The following is a 22,093-nucleotide window of genomic DNA, read 5'->3' on the forward strand; positions in this document are numbered from 1 at the left end:
AAATTTTATATATATATATATATATATATATACACAGAGAGAGAGAGAGAGAGAGAGAGAGAGAGAGTTAGTTTTGGGTGTCATTGCCTTAATAATATATTTCTTCACATTTGTACAGTACTTCACACTTTATGAAGCATATTTGCATACTGAGAAAGAAGCCTATTTTCACATGACAAAACAAGTCTTTAGAAAAATAAATTAACTTGCTGCAAATCACAAATTAGGTTACATTGGAAAGATTATCCTTAAACTTCATGACTCTTGACTGTTTTTACCATACTGCCTTCAAGACTCAGTTGTTTCGTCTTTGTACATGTCAATGTACTTTAATGTAGAATGCAGGCAAAGCAAAATACTTTGTGTACATGCACTGGTAATACATTTTTTCCTTGCTAATTGAAACTTAAGTGCTTATAATGCATCATTATAACAAACTCTAAACAATTATTCACATTGGATTTAGAGACTGGAATGCAGACATGTTTAAGCATTATATGAATCTTTGAAGCCTTTTATTTATAGCAGGAATTTATTTTTAATTTTCAGTGGAATGATATCTGTAAAAAAGAAATAAGGTTAACAGTGGAGAAATGGAATTAGTTAAGATAATGTAATTTTCAAAAACAACACTCCTGCTATTTTAAGGCTGCCATACTACATGAATACAAAGAAATTCATATAAATGGTCCATCACAAAATGAAATTCCTCCCTGGCTGGCGTAGCTCAATGGATTGAGCGCGGGCTGTGAACCAAAGTGTCGCAGGTTCGATTCCCAGTCAGGGTACATGCCTGGGTTGCAGGCCATGACCCCCAGCAACCGCACATTGATATCTCTCTCTCTCTCTCTCTCTCTATCTCCCTCCCTTTCCTCTCTAAAAATAAATAAATAAAATATTAAAAAAAAATCAAATTCCACAGGAATGAAACCATTTGTTAATGAAGCTCAGCATCAGAACCCAGATTGGATCACCATGAAGGGAAAGCTGTATGGCAGGACAGTGGAACATATGCTGCCTCATGAGGCAAGATTTCTAAGTGCTTTTAATCTTTACTGGTTATGTGGTTGGGACAAGTGATTTTGTGCGATTCTGTTGCTTCATCAGGAAAGTATGGAGATTATTTTTACCTGCTTGAAGGCAGGTAGCTAGAGCAGATACTCTCCTGATACCCCTTCCCATTTTAATGTGTAAGATTATAAACTTTTCTCTTTGGATTCCCTTTTTCCTCTATGGGCTTTGCATTCATGGATTTGTGTAAACCCTTTGTAACTGATGTATATTTTGGCTTTTAGGGTAATGAGTTCCACTGAAGTTCTTATTTTTTTTCTGTAAAACTCGTTCTCTTTAGCACCATGGGGCTGTGGATTTTGTACAATCTTAGTTCCTTGGTAACACTAAGTCCCAGGCAGATTTGAACACCAGAAATGCAAGAGAAATGCTGTGGGTAAAGAGGAAATAAATCTAAGCACTATCTTCATTTCTTTTCTAAATCACTTGTATTTACAATCTATGAAACATTTTCTTTGTGAATTTAAAATTCACTCCTCTAATCCTTAGCTTAATAAAAATTAATTCAGTTTATTTTTATTGTTGTCAGATAACCTGCATTGTTCAGGGCTGGCTGGATATTTGTTATGATTCTAAATTACATTATAAATTTGTGGGATTATCACAAAAGAAATAATAACAGTATAGGATAACACAAAGAGTGAACCGCAATCAGAGAAGAGGAAGATAATGTGGAATAATATGTATTCATAATCCAAGATAATGAAACTTGCCCAAAGCCAATATTAATTATGGGAACAATCATCTGAATAACAGCACTTATTTGAAGGACAGGAAATAATTCTGAATTCCATGCTGGTATTGTTTTATAATTCCAACTGATACTTTGTTTTGAATCAGAAGACAATATGTAGTTTTTATATTGAATAATTTTAATTAAATTTTCTTTCAGATTTTAGTAAGTCAGGACAATGAATAGTAACTCTACATTGATGGGCCTCCAAATATATTTTTATAGCTAAAACAGCTAACCCATATTTGTTATTTTCTTTATTCATATACATTTTAAATCACCTTGTTTGGGGGACACAACATACTAAACACCAGGAATATGATGGTGAACAAGACAGGTGTGGTTTCTGCCCTCATGGGATTTAAACTTTAATAGAAAGACAGTACAGAACAAGTAATTACAAATGGTTTTAGCATTAGTGAAGACAGTTCAACATGAAGTTTAAACTTATGCTTAGGCTAAACATATCAGCTGTGTGTACTCAGACAAGTTACCTTCATGGAACCTCAATTATTTTTATTTGTAGTAAAGGGATAATAAATACTGCCTCATAAAATTGTCATGATAATAAAATAATATATTTGAAACAAAAGTGTTTTTTTAAATATGTGAAGCAGCCCATACATATTAGTGCTACTGGTCTTTATCTTTTTTTTTATCTTTACATACATTCATTTGTTAGGTTTATTTAGTTGTTAGGTATATTTAGGCCATTTAAATTGAGAGACCTCTTAACTGTTACTTTATTCCTGTGCCTGAACACCAATTCTTACATTTCTTCATATCTTATGTCTCTTTCTACTCACTTTCCCCACTGAACACTCTCCCCTTCCCACAAAGTCTTGCTTTGCTAGGTGAGGACTGTGAGTTTCAGTACATTAATAGTTTTTTGACATTTTTATCATTAAGAAATTATCCTTCATTGAAACAAATTGCAGAATTTTAAGCTCCAATTAATACACAGTTTGTTTCTTTTTAATATAAAGTTTGATTTTCAATTACAGTTTACATTAAATACAATTTTATATTAGTTTCAGGTGTATAGCATAGTGATTTGACAATCATACTTTACAAAGTTGTCCTCCTGATCGCCCAGTACCCAATAGGCATCATACATAATTATTACAATATTAATGACTATATTCTCTATGCTGTACTTTACATCCCAATGTAATTTTGTAATTACCAATCTGAACTATTCAATCACTTCAGCATTATCACTCATTCCACCAACTGCCCTCCCCACTGGCAACCCTTAGTCTGTTCTCTATATTTATGAGTCTGTTTCAATTTTGTTTGTTCTTTTATTTATCCTTTGGATTCCACAGATAAGTGAAATCATAGAGTATTTGTTTATTTTTTTCTGTCTGACTTATTTCATTTAGCATAAGATACTTCAGGTCCATCAATGCTGTTACAAATGATAAGAATTCTTTGTTTTTATGGCCAAGTAATATTCCTTTGTATATATGTACTATCACTTTTTTTTTAACTTGTCTATTGATGAGCACTTGGTTTGCTTCCACAGCTTGGCTATTGTAAATGATGCTGCAATGAACATAAGGCTACATATATTCCTTAGAATTAGTGTTTTGGATTTCTTTGCATATATACTCAAAAGTGGAATCACTGGGTCAAAAAATAGATCCATTTTAAATTTTTTGAGTTATCTCCATACTGCTTTCCACAATGGATGCACCAATCTGCATTCCCACCAACAGTGCACAAAGGTTCCTTTTCTCCACGTCCTCTCCAGCACTTGTTTATTGTTTTATTGACAATAGCCATCCTGATAAGTATATGGTGATAGCTCATCATGGTTTTAATTTGCATTTTTCTGATGATTAGTGACATTGAACATCTTTTTATATATCTATGGGACACCTGTATGCTCTCTTTGAGAAATGTCTATTCAGGTCCATTGCCCAAATTTAATTGGATTGATTTTTTTCTTTTGGTAGTAAGTTGTATGACTTCTTTATAAATTTTGGATATTAACTCCTTATCAAATGTATCATTGGCAAATATGTTCTCCCATTCAGTGGATTGTCTTTTCCTTTTGTTTATGGTTTTCTTTGCTGTGCAAAAACTTTTTAGTTTTATCTAGTCCCAGTTTTTAATTTTTATTTTTGACTCCCTTGCCAAAGATATGTACCAGAAAAATGTTAATAGTGCTAAGAAAGATGCCCAAGATGTTAGTGCCTATATTTTCTTCCAAAAATTTTGTTTTCAAGTCTCACACTTAAGACTTTAATCCATTTTGAGTTTATTCTTGCATATGTATAAGAAGGTGAACTAATTTCATTTTTTGCACGTACTTGTCCATTTTTTCCAAAACCATTTATTGAATATACTGTCTTTAACTCATTGTGTATTCTTGCCTCTTTTGTCAAATATTAATTGACCATATAGGTATGGGTTGATTTCCAGGCTCTCTATTCCATTCTATTGATCTATATGTCCAGTTTTATGCCAGTACCAGGCTGTTTAGAATACTATAGTATACATTGATATAAGGTAGTGTTATATCTCCAACCTTGTTTTTCTTTCTCACAAATTATTTGGCTATTTGTAGTCTATTGTTATTCCATATAAATTTTTTAATTATTTTTTCTAGTTTTGTGAAAAGCACCATTGGTATTATTGATATGAATTGCACTGATCTATAGATCATTTTGGGTGGTATGATAATTTTAATTATGCTAATTTTTCCTACCCATGAGCATGGCATATGCTTCTACTTATTTGTGTTGTCTTCAATATCTTTCTTTGTTGATCTTTTTGTCAGAAAGATCTATGTATTTATGTTAATGGGGATTTGGATCCCCTTACTATGACTGCATAACTTTTGGACTTTCCCTTTATGTTCATCAAAATTTGTTTTATATATCTAGGTTCTTCTATATTGGGTGCATAGGTGTTTACAAGGTTTGTATGCTCTCGTTGGATTAATACATTTTTATTAAGTAATGTCCTTCTTTGTCTCTTACTATAAGCTTTGTTTTAAAGTCTCTTTTGCCTGGCTAGCATAGCTCAGTGGATTGAGCATGGGCTGCGAAAAAAAGTGTCACAGGTTCAATTCCCAGTCAGGGTACATGCCTGGGTTGCAGGCCATGGCCTCTAGCAACCGCACATTGATGTTTCTCTCTCTCTCTTTCTCCCTCCCTTCCCTCTCTAAAAATAAATAAATAAAATCTTTAAAGTCTCTTTTGTCTGCTATAAACATTGCTACCCAATATTTTTTCATTTCCATTTACTTAAAATATTTTTTTCTGTCACCTTATTTTCAGTCTTTGTGTATTTATTTTTATCTGAAATGGGTCTCGTAGACAGCACATGTATGGGTCTTGCTTCTTTATCCCTGCAGTTACCTTATTCTGTCGATTGGATCATTTAAGCCATTTACATGTAAAATAATTTTTGGTGGGTATTCATTTATTGCCATATTAATATTAATATTAATATTACTCTTTTTTTCTTAAAGAAGTCCTTTTAACATTTCTTGTAATACTGGTTTTTGATGATGATGAACTTATTTAACTTTTTCTTATCTAGAAAACTCTTTATTTCACCTTCCATTTTAAATGATAGCCTTCTGACTAGAGGGGCATTGGTGTAGGTCCTTGCTTTTCACAGTTTTAAATATTTTTTGACAATCCCTTCTGGCCTAAATGTTTCTGTTGAGAAATTAGCCGATAGTTTTATGGGTGATTTCTTTTGCTGCTTATAAGATTCTCTTTGTCTTTTACCTTGCCATTTAAATTATGATGTGTCTTGGTATGGGCCTCTTTGGGTTCATCTTGTTTGGAACTCTCTATGCTTCTTGGGCTTGTGTGCCTTTTTCCTTCACCAGAGTAGAAAAAGCCTTGGTAAGTATTTTTTTAAATAGGTTATCAATCCCTTGCTCTCTCTCTTCTTCTTCTGGTACCCACTATGGTGAAGATAATGCTGTGCTTAAAGTTTCCCAAATGTCCCTTAAACTACCCTCATTTTTTTTCAATTATTTTTTCCCTAATGCTGCTCTTATTGGATATTTTATCCTACCTTGTCTTCCAATTTACTGATTTGATATTCTGCTTCATCTAGTCTGCTGTTTATTTTTTTTCTGGTGTATTTTTCATTTCAGATAATGTATTGTTCATTTATTTTTAAAAAATATATTTTATTCATTATGCTATTACAATCATCCCATATTTGTCTCCCCTTTATTCCCTTCCACTCTGTATGCCCCCTTCCATCATCATTCCCCCACCTTAGTTCATGTCCCTGGGTCACACCTATAAGTTCTTTGGCTTCTCCATTTCCCATACTATTCTTAACCTCCCCCTGTCTATTTTGTAGCTTCTTATTCACCATAACTTTTCCCCCATCCTCCCCCCTCTCTTTCTCTGCTAACTATCCAGGTGGTCTCTATTTCTTTGAATCTGTTCCCGTTCTAGTTGCCCTATTAGTTCATTTTTATTTTTGTTTTTACATTTGGTTGTTCATAGTTGTGAGTTTGCTGTCATTTTACTGTTCATATTTTTTATCTTTTTCTTAGATAAGTCCCTTTAACATTTCATATAATAAGGGTTTGGTGATGATGAAACCCTTTAACTTGACCTTTCTTGGAAGCACTTTATTTGCCCTTCCATTCTAAATGATAGCTTTGTTGAATAGAGTAATCTTGGATGTAGGTCCTTGCCTTTCATGACTTGTAATACTTCTTTCCAGCCCCTTCTTGCCTGTAAGGTTTCTTTTGAGAAATCAGCTGATAATCATATGGGAACTCCTTTGTAGGTAACTGTCTCCTTTTCTCTAGCAGCTTTTAAGATTCTCTCCTTATCTTTCATCTTGGGTAATACAGTTATGAAGTACCTTGGTGCGTGCTTCCTTGGGTCCAACTTCTGGACTCTCTGAACTTCCTGGACTTCCTGGAACTCTATTTCCTTTGCCAGATTATGGAAGTCCTCCTTCATTATGTTTTTAAATAGGTTTGCAATTTCTTGCTCTTGCTCTTCTCCTTCTGGCACCCCTATGATTCAGATGTTGGAAGGTTTAAAGTTGTCCCAGAGTTTCCTGAGCCTTAATTTTTTTGAATTGTTGTTTCTGTTCCAGTTGAATATTTATTTCTTCCTTCTCTTCCAAACTGTTGATTTGAGTTATGGTTTACTTCCCATCACTGTTGGTTCCTTGTACATTTTTTTATTTCACTTTTCATATCCTTCACTTTTTCCTCTCTTTTGCATCCGTACACAATTTCTGTGAACATTCTGATTACCAGTGTTTTGAACTTGCATCTGATAAGTCGGCTATCTCTTCATCTCTTAGTTGTATATTTTCTAGAGCTTTGATCTATTCCCTCATTTGGGCCAAATATTTTTTCTTGGCATGCCTTTTACATGGTAAGGGGAGGAACCTTAGGTATTCACCAGGGCAGAGCGACCCACATTGCTGCGTTGTGGCACTGTATGTGGGGAAGGGGTCCAAGAGGGAACAATGCCACTTGCTCAGCTCTTCACTGGCTTTCAGTCACTTCCCCTGCTGTCCACAAGCAAATTGGGCCCTTCTGGTCTGGATTCCAGGGTGGGTGGGTTGGTGTACATTCTAGGACTCTGAGTCTCTCCAATAGACTCTCCTGTGAAGCTGGGAGTTTCTCCTGCCACCTCAACCCCCCACAGATTTTTCCAGTAAAAGGTTTTGAAGCTTTATTTTCCAGTGCGGGAATCCTGGGTTGTGTGGTCTGTCTTGCTCCCAAGTTGTTCCTCCCAGTTTATCAACACACTTGTGGGACCACCCACTCCAGCAGCTGCCACCTCACCAGGTCTGCCAGTGCTGCCTTACCCCCCTCCCTGTCTTCCAGCCGCCACCTTGCTAAGGGTCCTGCCTGCCTCAATTGCCTGTCTCTGTCCCTTCTACAGGTCTGGATGAATGTTTCTTCTTAAACTCCTTGGTTGTTGGACTTCCAAACAATTCAATTTTCTGATACTTCTGGTTATTTTTTGTTTCTAAATTTGCTGTTCTTCTTTAGGTTGTGCAAGGAGGCAAAGTATATCTACCTACACTTCCATTTTTTATTGTTCACTTCTGATTATTTTTTCTTTATGGTTTCTATGTTCTTTTTAATGATTCCTGTCTCACTGTTTATGTTGCCACACAGTTCATCTCTTTTCCTAAGTTTCTTTAGTATCCCTCTAACTATTGTTTTGCACTCTGTATCTGGTAGATTGTTTGCCTCCATTTAATTTAGTTTTTTTTTTCTGGGGATCTCTCCTATTTTTTTTTTTTCATTTGGGGCATGTCTTTGTCTTCCCATTTGCCTCTTTGTGGTTATTTCCATGTTTTAGGTAAAACTGCTATCTCCCTGTCTTGGTATAGTGATCTTATGTTGTTCTTGTCCTTTGGGGTTCAATAGCACAGTTTTCCTGATCACCTGAGCTAGTTGCTCCAGGAATGTCTTTTGTATGGATTATGTGAGCTGTCCTGCTATAGTTGAGTTTTGATTGCTGTTGGTCCATCCAAGTCAATTTGTTCCCCAGGCTGGTTGGCTGTTGAGATTGTCCCTGCACAGTTTTTGAGCTGCTGTGTGAATACTGACCCCATGAAGAAGAATTTGCTCCAGCAGTGTCTGTTTCCTGCTAAGATCTTCCTCTAGATGTATCACCTGTGGAGTTAATTGGGTCTCAGGGAGTCTTCAGAGTGAAGCTACTGGAGTTATTAGGCTAAAAGAGATTAAGATTTAGCCATGTGGAAAGAGTGCTCTGCACAGGAATGGAAGTGTCAGTTGGAGCATGCAGGGAAAACAATAGTCCTCTCCACAAGCCACATAATTCATTCCCTCCCTGTGATTCTCTGACACCACCTGAGTCTGCCCGGAATTCCTCTAGGACTTTTAATAAAGGCTGCAGCAGGCCCAGGCTTCTCAAAACTAGCTGATTTCTTAGAAGATTCCACCTTGGCAAGTGAGACCACATGAATTTAGCACGGTGGGGCTATTGGATATCCCCAGGCTGAGGTCACAGAGAGGGGAGTGATTGAGCAAGGAAGTGTCTGTGGGCAGTGCGGGATAGGGACTCAGCACAGGGACAATGGTGGCTGACCTTCTATCTCTCTCCCCAAAGCCACACAACCCAATCTTTCCCTGTATAACCCTAGTTTACTCTGAGTTGCAATCCCTCTGCCAGAGTCCATAATACCTGAGAACGTGATTTAGTGTCCTGTCTCTTTAAGAGGGTGCCTGAGTTTCTAGCTAGATAGGTAATGATGATTTTGAAGAATGTATCATTTCCCTTCTTTCCAGTGCTGTACTTGGTCCCAAGACTATTTTCTCTCAACCCGTGGATGCTGGTTAAAGTTCTTTTAATACAGAATAAAATGTTACAGAACACTTACATTACCTTCTGGGAAAACAGCAACTTACAGAACAATAATCATTGTAATGGAAGTAGACCTGAAAAAAGAACAGAATTTTATGAAAGAACAATGAAACAACTACTCTACTGAGGTAGGTCTCTTAGAATCCAACTTGTCTGGGATGCTCTGAGCTTCCTGGACTTGTGTGCTTTTTTATCTCACTAGATGATGAAAATTATCAGTCATTATTTCTTCAAATAGGTTCTCAATCCCTTACTCACTCTCTTCTCCTTCTGGTATTCTGATGATATGGATGTTGTTATCCTTCATGTTGTCCAAAATGTTTCTTAACCTCTCCTAATTTTTTTTAAAAAATCTTTTTTCTTTTTGCTGCTCTGTTTGGGTATTTTTTCTACCCTGTCTTCCAAATCACTGATTTGATCCTCTGCTTCATCTAACCTGTTTCTTCCTTCCAGTGTATTATTTATCTCAGATATTGCATTCTTTATTTGACTGGTCCTTTATTATGGCTTCTATGTGTTTTTTTTCATGCTATTGAGTAACCTTATAGCCATTACTATAACTCCTATATCTGGTAAATTGTTAACTTATATTTCATCTAGTTCTTCTTCTGGAAATCTTTCTTGTTCTTTCATTTGGGACCTGTTTTTTTTTTTTTATTTTGGCTGCCTCTTTGTGTTAGTTTCTATGTATTAGGTAGTTCTGCAAAGACTTTGGTACAGACCTAAGTCAAACTCTGCCTGTGACTGGCCCTGGGCAACCTGTTTCACACTATCAGCGATGCAGTGTGTTGCTCCCTCTGCTCAGCCTGGGTATATGCATAAATAATCAGGCTGCACTCCAAGGCAGGCTTTTACCAGCACCAGGCCTGGGGGATGGTCAGCTATAGTCTCAGAGTTCCCAGAGATCCACCTCTGTCTGCAGGCTTTCTGTTTATTTTAAAGAGTAAAACTCTTTGGCTGTACTCCTGAGCAGCATGGCTTAAGCTCCACAGGGTGGAGACAAGTAATTCCAAAAGGACAGGTTATTGCTTCCCCTCATGCTGATGCCACTCGAGGGAAGTTCTCTGCTTGAGAAAGATAGCTTCTCCATACTTCAGTATGAGGAATGACTAAGCACATGGATCTTGGAATCTGTTCCTTCAGTTTTCTCCTCAGAACCACCAGCCCCAGGCTCTCCTCATATGTCTCTAATCCACTCTACCTTCCCTCTGCCAGGTAAGTGGCTGCAAAAATAATTTTGTGCATTGGCACTTTAAGAGACTCTCTGCATCTCACAAAACTCAACACCAAAAACAAAACAAAACAAAACAAAACAAGACAAAAAAAACACCCCAATTAAAAATTTGGGAGAGGAAATAAATAGACACTTGTCTGAAGAGGGTATACAGATGGCCAATAGAAATATGAAAAGATGCTCAATGTCACTAATTATCAGAGAAATACAAATTAAAACCACAATGAGATATATTCTCACACATTTCAGAATGGCTATTATCAATAAATCAATAAACAACAAGTGCTGGAAAAGATGTGGAGAAATGGGAACCCTTTTGCAGTGTTGTTGGTAATGCAGACTGGTGCAGCTACTGTGGAAAGCAGTATGGAGATACCTCCAAACATTTAAAATGGGTCTGCCTTTCTACCCAGTGATCACACTTCTGGGAATATATCCAAAGGAACCCAAAACATAAATTCAAAAATAACATACCATTTTTAACAATATGTATGGACCTGAGAGCATTATGTGAAGCGAAATAAACTAGTTAGTGAAAGACAAAACATACCATATGATTTCACTCATATGTGGAATCTAATGAACAAACTAACCTAACTAGCAAAACAGAGACAGACATAGATAGAGAGCAGGATAAATAGCAAAGGTGGAGGGAGGTTAATTGGTGGAGGCATTGAAGAAAAATGAAAATGGGAATTTCCTCAGAAAACTAAAAGTGGAACTGCCTTTTTACCTGGCAATTCCACTGCTAGGATTATATCCTAAGAACCCTGAAACACAAATCCAAAAGAACCTATGCACCCCAATGTTCATAGCAGCACTATTTATAATAACCAAGTGCTGGAAGCAATCAGTAAGTGCCCATCAGTAAATGAATGGATCAAAAAACTATACTACATTTCCAAGGTGGAATTCTACACAGCAGAGAGAAAAAAGGAGCGCCTACCTTTGCTACAGCATGGATGGAACTGGAAAGCATTATGCTAAGAGAAATAAGCCAGGTAGTGAAAGGCAAATACCACATGATTTCACCATTAATGGAAACCTAATCAACAAAACGAGCAAGCAAGCAAAATATAGCCAAAGACATTGAAATTGCGAACAGGTGGACAGTGATGGGGCGAGGGGAGGGGATAATGGGGAAAAAGGATGAAGGGTTTACAGGAACAATGATAAAGGACACAAGGACAATAACAAGGTGGGTGGAAACAGTGGAGGGAGGTGGGGAGGGTGGAGGAGAAGGCTGGGGGAAAGAGGCAGAAAACTGTACTTGAACAACAATAAAAATGTTTAAAAAATGAAAACAGACTCATGGACATGTACAAAGTGTGATGATTTTGGGGGGAGGAGGTAAAAGGGGACCAAATGTTATGGGAAAATATAATAAAAAAAGAAAAGAACTGCTGGGAGTGGTTTTTTTTATCTCAACACATTGCCATAATTTTTCTTGACAATAAGTATATAATTCCCTACTATTAGTCATTTATTAGAGTAAAGGCATTGAAACTCAGAATTTACAGAAAATTTTTGTTAGAGAAGGTGTGTTTGGGATAGAGTTTCAAAGCTAAATAGAAAGTATTTCATTAATGAGAAATAAGATAACATACAAAATTTTTGAAATGCCAAGAAATGTAATGATGGAAGCCTAAGACATGTTGGTTAGGCAGTGTCATATAGGATGTTCAAGATATTCTGCAGTAGCAGCTATTAAAAAGCATGGTATAACAATAAAAACCTTGAATGAGAGTTAGGAAATCTGATTTCTACTCCTGATTCATTAGCATTAGCTTTGAGACCTTGAACCCTTCTCCTCTTTGATGTTTAGATTCCTTATCTGCAAAAAGAAATAATGGGGAAGCAGAGGTTGGACTAAATAATTCCTTCTATGAAATAAGAAAAGCAGTTAGAAAATTATTAAAATAATCTGATAATGCTATGAAGACTAAATGTATAATGGTGGCAGTGAAAATGAAGCAGAAGGAAGAAATTGGAGAAAGAAACATTTTGTTGGAATTAGTGTTAAAATGCAAAGAATAACTGTATATGTTAGATGCATTATAGGAAGGAGTCAAAACTGTCTTCAAAGTGACCATTCTGAAAGACTAGGTAAATGAGATTGACAATAACAGACACAAGATAATAAAAATAAAAGTTTAGAAGAAAGGATTTGGTGTTGATGAGTTCATCTAAGAGAAGTTGAGTGGGGCTAGGAATATGTATACATGCACGCACGCGTGTGTGTGTGTATTATGTATATAGATGGCATATATATATATATATATATATAATTTCTTTATTATATGCAATATTATCTCTGTACAAATGAGGAAAACTCAAAACATCATGCTCCAAAAAGGAGGTTTTTGGTATACCTTTCATTGTATATACACACTGGTTGTGAAACAGTAGAATGGGATAAAATATAAAGCGATTTTTACATAATGAAGGTTAGAAATTGAGAAACAAACCGAAAATTGTAGGGCCAGCTATGATACCCCAGTCTTATTTTTTGGATACTTTTGAGTTCAAAACAGATTATTTTTCATGGTCAGTGAGAAACTCTAATTTTTACCTCTCTTGATTTTTTAAAATACAAGAGCTGCTTAGTAATTATCTGCCTCTTGGTTTTTACTTTATCCCTGTCATGTTTAATTTCACAACGATTTTCCTGAAAAAGAGCTTGGATAGAGCTGAGATGTGTTGTACCTCATCTGTTACAACATATTGAAAGGCACGCACAATTGTATACAGATTGTATAACACCTTAAGATAAGTTTTATTTCCTTCCTTTAGATGGTATTAATAGGGTATGAAAGGAAAACATGATTGTATAAGATGATTATTATGACATTCTATAAAACCCTAAAGGCACTTGAATGGTCTGAAACTAAAAACAATTGTGTTCTCTGAGAAGTCCATATTACTGTCACAGAAATGACAACCTATTACTCTTTTTGACAACCTATTTATTTTATCAGTTGGAGTCCCAAGACATGTATCCTCTTTTCTCTTCTTTATGCTGGAGACTTCTCAAAATCTCTCCAAAATAATTACAATACAAATGAATAAAAAGAAATCATATTTAGTGCAAGTATTAGAAGAAGTTTTCATCTCAGATAAAAAGTCTTGTAATCTGTTTAGACTGTGTCTTGAGTATCATTAATACACTTGTAAAGGTGCAGCATATGCAGACAAGGAAACCAATCATTATAGACTTTATGGAAGGGTTGGTTCTTAACTTGTCTGCCATTCAGAACCTTCCTTGTTAGGGCACCAGAACTTTTACTGCAATTGTCAAGTGGAGTTGATTTGTTCTAGGTTAACTCTCAACAAAAAATGCCACAGGACTTCTCTAACATAAAACTTTAGGAGACAACAAAAACTTTAGGGATTACTAAACAAACTCAACTAAACTATAGCTTTCTAAACAGTTAAGAATATGTACCTACAACATGCTGTAATTATAAGAGGTAATGTTCTGATACTAATATCTAATTTCCATGCACAAGAATTATTTTCAAAGAAGATTTTAACTGCTTGAGGATAAGAACATTGCTGTTTTAAAAATATTTTATTTATTGATTTTTAGAGAGGAGAAAAGAGGGAGAAAGAGAGGGAGAGAAACATCAATGTGTGGTTGCCTCTCATGCACCCCCAACTGGGAACCTAGCCAGCAACCCAGGCATGTGCCCTGACTAGGAATTGAACCAGTGACCCTTTAATTCACAGGCCAGCACTCAATCCACTGAGCCACACCAGCCAGGACCATTTCTATGTTTTTATCTGATGCACATATCTTTAATTTTAGAGTTGTCCCAGTTCTTTTGATCCTTGTTAGAATGTCCTGAGCTCTTCTGCCCTGGGGGCATCTTGATTAGGGCACTTTATTTCACCTTTAGAGGTGTTTTGTTAGTGCAGTAGGTGGGAGCAAGTCCGTCTCATAATTCAGTGCCTAATTAAACACTTGTTCAAAAATCATTTTCAGTTCAGAGTGCTTATCAATTTTAGACCTAAAGAACCCTGGACTCTCTCTGAAATGCCCCTTGTGTGTTACCTAGTACATTGGGAATGGTTTCTTGCATGATTTTTTTGGCCCTTCGACTATCTATTTCTCTCTCCTGTTGATGTTCAGTGTTTTCTGGGGAGCTGCCTCTGCCCACATTGTGAAGATGGAAACAGTGTTTTAAATTCTCAACTTATTGTGGTGAAGAAGCTGACTTCCAGAACAGATCTAAATTGTAATGACTGAAGCCTTGATGCCATAGTATTTCCTATTTAACACTATTAACCTTTCTCCTCAGTCAGGTTTTGGTTGTTTCATACTTACTGTGATGTGGACTATGCTTTTTCTCAGTGACACATAAAACCAGACAGGATTTCTTGAACCATAACTTCAGATTGGCAGACAGACTTAAAGCTCTTAGAACTAGAGGAAAGCACAAGGTACTATGAGAGGAAGAATTTTTTCCTATTTAAGTATGTTTCTTAAATTAGTGGCATTTGTAATTGATACTTCAGTTAATATATTTTTTGCAGATTTTTGACTGTTTTAGTGATCACATTAGTTACTGGTTGTGCAAAGCATTGGGACTAGGTTAGAAAATATCTCTGTTACTACTAGATAAAGATATTTACATGGAATACCACATTAAAAACATCAGACAACTAGGGCCCAATTAAGTGCACTCCTCAACTAATTAGAGTATTTAAGTGATGTTTCAGGTTTAGAAGAAAAGGATAGACAGCCAGAAACAATTCCACATTAAGCATCTAGTGAATGACATATTTATTCATTCCTTAACTTAGTGTTAGGCACTGTGCATAGTATTAAAGGACAAAGTTCTTTTAAAAATTATTTTATTTTTGTTCAAGTACAGTTGTCTGCATTTACCCCCACCACTTCCCCCCACTCCACCCATCCCCACTTCCCTCCCCTAATTCCATCCCCCTAGGTTTTTTCCATGTGTCCTTTATAGTTATTCCTGAACCCCCTCCCCCTCTTTCCACCCATTATTTCCTCTCACCATCCCTCTGGTTACTGTCAGATTTTTCTTAATTTCAATGTCTCTGGTTATATATTGCTTGTTTGTTTGTTTTGTTGATTAGGTTCCACATAAAGGTGAGATCATATGGTATTTGTCTATCACTGCCTGGCTTATTTCACTTAGCATAAGGTTCTCCAGTTCCACCCATGCTGTCCCAAAGGGTAGGGGCTCCTTCTTTTTTTCTGATGCATAGTATTCCATTGTGTGAATGTACCACAGTTTTATGATCCATTCATTTACTGATGGGCACTTAGGTTGCTTCCAGATCTTGTATTCATATAAAAAAAGACAGATGGGCCCTGGCTGGTGTAGCTCAGTGGATTGAGTGCCTACCTGTGAACCAGGGGGTTGCTGGTTCAGTTCCCTATTGGAGCACATACCTGGCTTGTGGGCCAGGTCCCTGGGGGTGCATACCAGAAGCAACCACACACTGATATTTTTCTCCATCTCTTTCTCCCTTACTTCCCCTCTCTCCAAATATAGATAAATAAAATATTTTTAAAAAACAGGCAAATGGGCAAGTGAATGATTGCAATGAAATGTTTTAAGTGTGGACCCAAACATGGGATGCTATAGAATACATAGGTTAAGGAATTTTGAGGGTAGCAGAGAAAGATGCCTCAAGTGGTAACACATGAAGTTACTTTTGAAGAATTTATAGAAGTAGGCCAAGTAAAATGATAGAAAAAAAGAAAAGGGCACTCCAGGCAAAGGAGAAGCATGAGGGAAAAAGCCATATACATAGTAAGAACTACAGTAGTTAAGTATGGCTGCAGCACACAATAAGATATGGACAGTGGCTGAAATGGAAGTTGGACTTGTACGCAGAAACCAGCTTGTTAAGGAATTTTACATCAAGTTGAGGCATTTAGGCTGTATCTTGTATGCAATAGAGAGTTACTGAAGAATTATCACATGGAAGGTGTCATGGTGGTATTTGCAGTTTAGAGATACTTCTGACACAATGTAGAGTCTGGATTGTAGAATTTAACACAAGAGGAAAGGATAAAAATTTAGTTGGTTATTCATTCTCACCAGGTAAGAAATGAGGAGGTAGTAGTGGGAATGGAAGGGATGGGTGCAGCTATTCAGATAGTGAGAAAGACTCATGAAGTTGGGTGGACAAGAAGACACAGTGAATTTGGCACACAGAATATGTTGTAGAAAATAGGAGAATCATGGAGACAATGATAAATTCACTTTTGTACATGACAAAAATACTTGGAGGTGAAAATCATGTTTTATGTGGGTTTGGACTTTGGCCAATGGCATACAGTAAAGATGATCTTAAGGACTTGCACCAGCCTCACTTAGCAGAGAGATTCAAGTATGTTCACTAGACCAGATTGATTAAAGAAAGGCTCAAAATAATCTTCAGTTTTCCAGCAATTAAATTAGCTAGAACCCACCATTCCCTTAGCATCTTACTTATTGAATCTTTATTGTGCTTAGGTGATAAATCTACCCTAGAGTTAGATATTCTATAATACTGTCACTTTGACCCTTTTACTATTTTGAAAATGAATCACATTTTCCCAATCACTGTCAAGAAGACAAGAAGAAATCCTCCACTTTACAATTGATCAAATTGTCTTTCATTTGAACTTCAAATTCTCTGTTACCCGCCTCAGAGTGTATCTGTTGTTTTTTCCTTGACCCTTCACTCATATTCATTATTGATTTTTCCTGAAGAATACCAAAGCTATTGTTGCCTACATCTTATATTATCCTCTATGAAAGGATTTCAACTGTCTTCTTAGGGCCCTACAAAATCAAGGGTTGTATACACCAATCACATGACTCAACACTTTTTTCTCAGCTTTTCGAGATCAAAGTTTAAAGTGCCGCCTGATTAAAGTGATTCTGTGATTTTGGTCTTCATCAAGCTCTATATTTCCCCATTATTTCCTTAGAGCTTCTTTTATAGTCAAGAAAGTAACTTGGGCACAGCCTTCAGTAAACCAAATGGTGAGGAGGGGAAGAGTTTGGATTAGTGGAATTTCCTAGTTGCCTTTTTAGAAACCAGTGGAAACTCATCTGTTTCTGTTGTTTTTATCGACCTCTTTGTTAGAATATTTAAATCTATATTGTCACCCAGTGTGTCTGTGCTACTGAATCAAATAGAATTGACCTTTGATGTTTCCTTTGATTAATGATCTTTTCAGGATGGCTGCCATTATTCTGAACAATATAGAGCATCACCAGTTAAAGATTAAAAGAACACGTCAGCAGAGTCAGACAAAGGTGGGTTTGATTCATGAATCCATCATTTACTAACTGCATAACTTAGCTAAGTCATGTAATTTTTCTGAGAGCTCCTTGTTTTCTCATCTGTAAAAAGATATAGTCACACACACACCATGTTCCTCTTGAGGTTGGAGTGGTTTTCAAATAGGGAAAGCATTTTACCAATTTTGAGAAACTAACACATGTAGTTTTGGCACATATTTAGAAGATATGGGAGACAAAAATGAAAGTTTTTATGGTTAATCTCTAAAAGATACAATGAATGATGTTTAGTGATTATTCTGTAAAGATATTTACAAAAAGTTAGATTTTCTGTCATTTCTCTTTTGGTGGTTGTTCAGTTATAGTTCTCCTGCCTTTTTCCCTGTTTCTCTCCGTGCCCCAACCCCCACTTCCTAACTGATCCCCCTACCCTTGTTGGTGACCATGAATCCTCTATTCATGTTCCTTGACTTACCCCTTCCTTTTCTTTCCCCCGTTGTCCCTCTCCCTCCTCTCTGGTCACTGTTGGTTTGTTCTTTATTTCCATGTCTTTGGTTATGTTTTTCTCATTTGTTTCTTTTGTTGATTAGCTTCCACTTATAGGTGAGATTATATGATATTTGTCTTTCACCACCTGGCTTATTCATTTAGCATAACACTCTCTAGTTCCATCCAAGCTGTTTCAAAGGGTAAGAGTTCCTTCTTTCTTTTTCTTGCTAAGCTAGAAGTTCCTTCTTTCTCCTGCATAGTATTGCATTATGTAAATGCACCACAGTTTTTTGATCCACTCATTTACTGATGGGCACTTAGGCTGTTTCCAGCAGTTGGTTATTATAAATAATGCTGCTATGAACATTGGGGTGCATAGGTTCTTTTGAATTGGGGTTTGAGGATTCTTTGGGTACAGTCCCAGAAGTGGGATCACTGGTTCAAAGGCAGTTCCATTTTTAGTTTTCTGAGGAAGTTCCGTAGTGTTTTCCACAATGGTTGCACCAGTCCACATTTTCACCAACAGTGTACTAGGAACCCTGTGGTTTTCTTTACAACCCCACCAGTATTTGTTGTTTGGTGATTTGTTATTGAAGGCTGGGAGAGTAATGGAGGGTAAATGGGGACAACTGTAATTGCGCAATAATAAAACAGGGAAAAAATGATGGCCATTCTGACAGGTGTGAAGTGGTATCTCATTGTGGTTTTAATTTGCATCTCTCTGATAGCTAGTAATGTTGAACATTTTTTCATGTATCTATGTGCCCTCTGTATGTTCTCCTTGGAAAAGTGTCTATTCATGTCCTTTGCCCATTTTTAAATTGGATTGTCTGTCTTCCTGGTGTGGAGTCATGTGAGTTCTTTATATATTTTGGAGATCAAACCGTTGTCTGAGGTATCATTGGCAAATATGTTTTCATATACAGTTGGTTCCCTTTTTATTTTGTTGATTTTTTTAGCTGTGCAGAAACTTTTTAATTTGATGTAGTTCCATTTATTCTTTTTTATATTCCTTGCTCTTGGGGATGTATCAGTGAAAATATTGCTGCGTGCGATATCTGAGATTTCCCTGCTTATGTTCTCCTCTAGGACTTTTATGACATCAAAACTTATATTTAAGTCTTTTATCAATCTTGAATTTATTTAAGTGTATGGCATAAGTTAGTGGTCTAGTTTCATCTTTTTGTATGTACTTGTCCACATCTCCCAATACCATTTATTGAAGAGGCTATTTTTAGTCCATTTTATGTTCTTTCCTCCTTTGTCAAATATTAATTTACCATATTGTTATGGGTTTATTTCTGGGCTCTCTATTCTGTTCCATTGGTCTATGTGTCTGTTCTTATGCCAGTATCAGACTGTTTTGATTACAGTGAACTTGTAATAAGTTTGATATCAAGTATCATGATCTCTCTTACTTTATTTTTCTTTCTTAAAATTTTTTAGGCTATTTGGGGTCATTTATGGTTTCATATAAATTTTTGAAATATTTGTTCTATATCTGTGAAATACATCATTGGTATTTTGATAGGGATTGCATTGAATCTATAAATTGCGTTGGATAGTATAAGCATTTTGATGATGTTAATTCTTCTAATCCATGAATCTGGTATGTGCTCCCATTTATTTGGGTGTTCCTTAATTTCTTTCTTCAGTGTTGTATATTTTTCTGAGTATAGGCCTTTTACCTCCTTGGTTAAGTTAGTTCCTAAGCATTTTATTTTTCTTCTTGCTGTAGTAAATGGATTTTTTTCCTAATTTCTGTTGCTGATATTTAATTGTTGGTGTAAAAGAATGCCTTGGATTTCTGAATATTGACTTTATATTCTTCCATTTTACCAAAAACATTTATTAGGCTGAATAATTTTTTTGTGAAGTCTAAAAGGTTTTCTAGGTACACTACCATGTCATCTGCAGACAGTGACAATTTTACTTCCTCCTTTCTAATTTGGATGCCTTTTATTTTTCTTGTCTGATAACTGTGGCTAGAACTTTCAATACTGTAGAAAGTTAGTTTTCTTTTCTTAAATAATGAAAACATGAGAGCTCACATTTGTTAGGTGCTTACTAGATGCCAAATACTATTTAATATGTTTTAAATGAATTATCTCACTTGATGGTTACAAAAATAAGTTAGATGTTATTATTAGAGTAATTTTTACAGATCAGGAAACTTGTTCCAGGTCAGCCAGGAAGGAAATGAAAGAGACAGAGATTTCAAATATGGGCTTGATCAAAAATCTATGATTTTAGCTACAATATGATGGTTTTGTAATCTTGATATAAACTTATTTTATTTTGATTTGCCAGTTTATCATCCTACAACTATATTACTGCAAAATAATCTAAGTTAATTGAAGCACTTTTTTTTTTGCCATGTTCAGAGGAAGACAGGAAGGTTCCCAGCAACCATATAATTCAATGAGGATGATGGTTCCTAAATTTTAGAAATTACTTTGTTACCTGATTTCTTTGTCAACTATCAGAGAAGATATAACAAAATCAAGAGCAGATAGTCCAAGAGACAGCATTTGAAACAATTTTTGCTCACTAGACATTTTTTAAAATTTATTGTTGTTCAGTTATATTTGTCCTATCTTTCTGCCCCTTGCTCACTAGACTTTAAAGTCCTGCAAGGAAAGTTGTATGCCTGAGAGAGAGATTGGCACATAGTTGGTACCCAATGAGTCTTTACTTTTTTATTTCTCAACAGAGCTTTTATGTACCCTGAACTCCTGTTGACTGTGGCTAGCGGTTTAATTAAGCAACTCTGCAGAGACCAGCATGAAAAGACATTCAAATGTAGTGTTTGTATCTACAAAGCAATTCTTAAAAGTTTCTGTACACAAGAAGATTTACATTTAATCAGTTGTGAAGCATGGCCATGATATATAACTTACTTTGAAAAAAATATTTGTTTGATAAATGTTTAGGAAACATAAGGTATATCATGTTAAAACTAAAATCAGATTAAGCAATTTTATTTTAATTTTTTAAAAAATTGATCTGTTTTAAGTTTTTTTTTAAATAAAAAAAATACAACACACCGTCAATTATTTTTACCATATACAGTTCAGCTATACCAAAACATTCTAAGAACAGAGCTCCCTGCCCAGAAATGGGGAATTAAAATGAGACACATGGAGGTAAGTGCTGAAGGTAAAAATTCCAGCTGTTGGTCACCAGTCTTCCATTCAAACACACTCTGATGCTTTTCATTTAACAGTCTGTAAAAGTGTTTTATAGAAAGTTCTTTAAAATAATCTCATTCCAGACACCAGGTTTCTTCAAGGATACACAGCTTTGTGACATTTGTTTCCATCCAATTAATAGCAATAAAAAGTAATTTTTATTTTGTCTTTTCTTGGTAGCATAGAGAAGTAAAAGTATCAGCCAGACCCCTTCAGTAATCAGTGAAAGAAGAGGTAAGGAGAGCCTGGGGCTGTTCTTGCTGCTAGTTTCCACACGTATTACTGAGGTCTTTATGTTGGTTTCCTCATGTGACTACAGAAGTGTTAAATCATACTCATGTTACTACAATGATTAGTCTAGTAATCTTTTTTTAGTTGATAAAAAAGAAAATACTCAATGAACATAAAAATGGTCAAAAGGTTTATATCATACATCAATTTTCTTTTCCCTCCAAAAATAATACAAAATGAACATATAGTTGAGTTGGTAACTCCATTGGACATTTCAATTCACTCTGCTGCTTGTTCCCCATAGAAGTAAGAGGAATGAACATTAAGTTTTATTGGTAATATTATAGTAGTAACCAGATGTGTTAATGGCAACTTATTTGACATGCATCAATCAAAGCATGGCTGTCATTCTCCAACTGCCCACATCTGAACACATTTGGCTACCATGGGAACTACAAAGAAAGGAAAAATATATTTATTCCAATATTTGTTTACTGGGATTTTTAAGCACCCTG

Source organism: Phyllostomus hastatus, unplaced genomic scaffold (genome assembly GCF_019186645.2).
Source record: "Phyllostomus hastatus isolate PE091 unplaced genomic scaffold, TTU_PhHast_1.1 phas_contig_90, whole genome shotgun sequence".
NCBI lineage: Eukaryota > Metazoa > Chordata > Mammalia > Chiroptera > Phyllostomidae > Phyllostomus > Phyllostomus hastatus.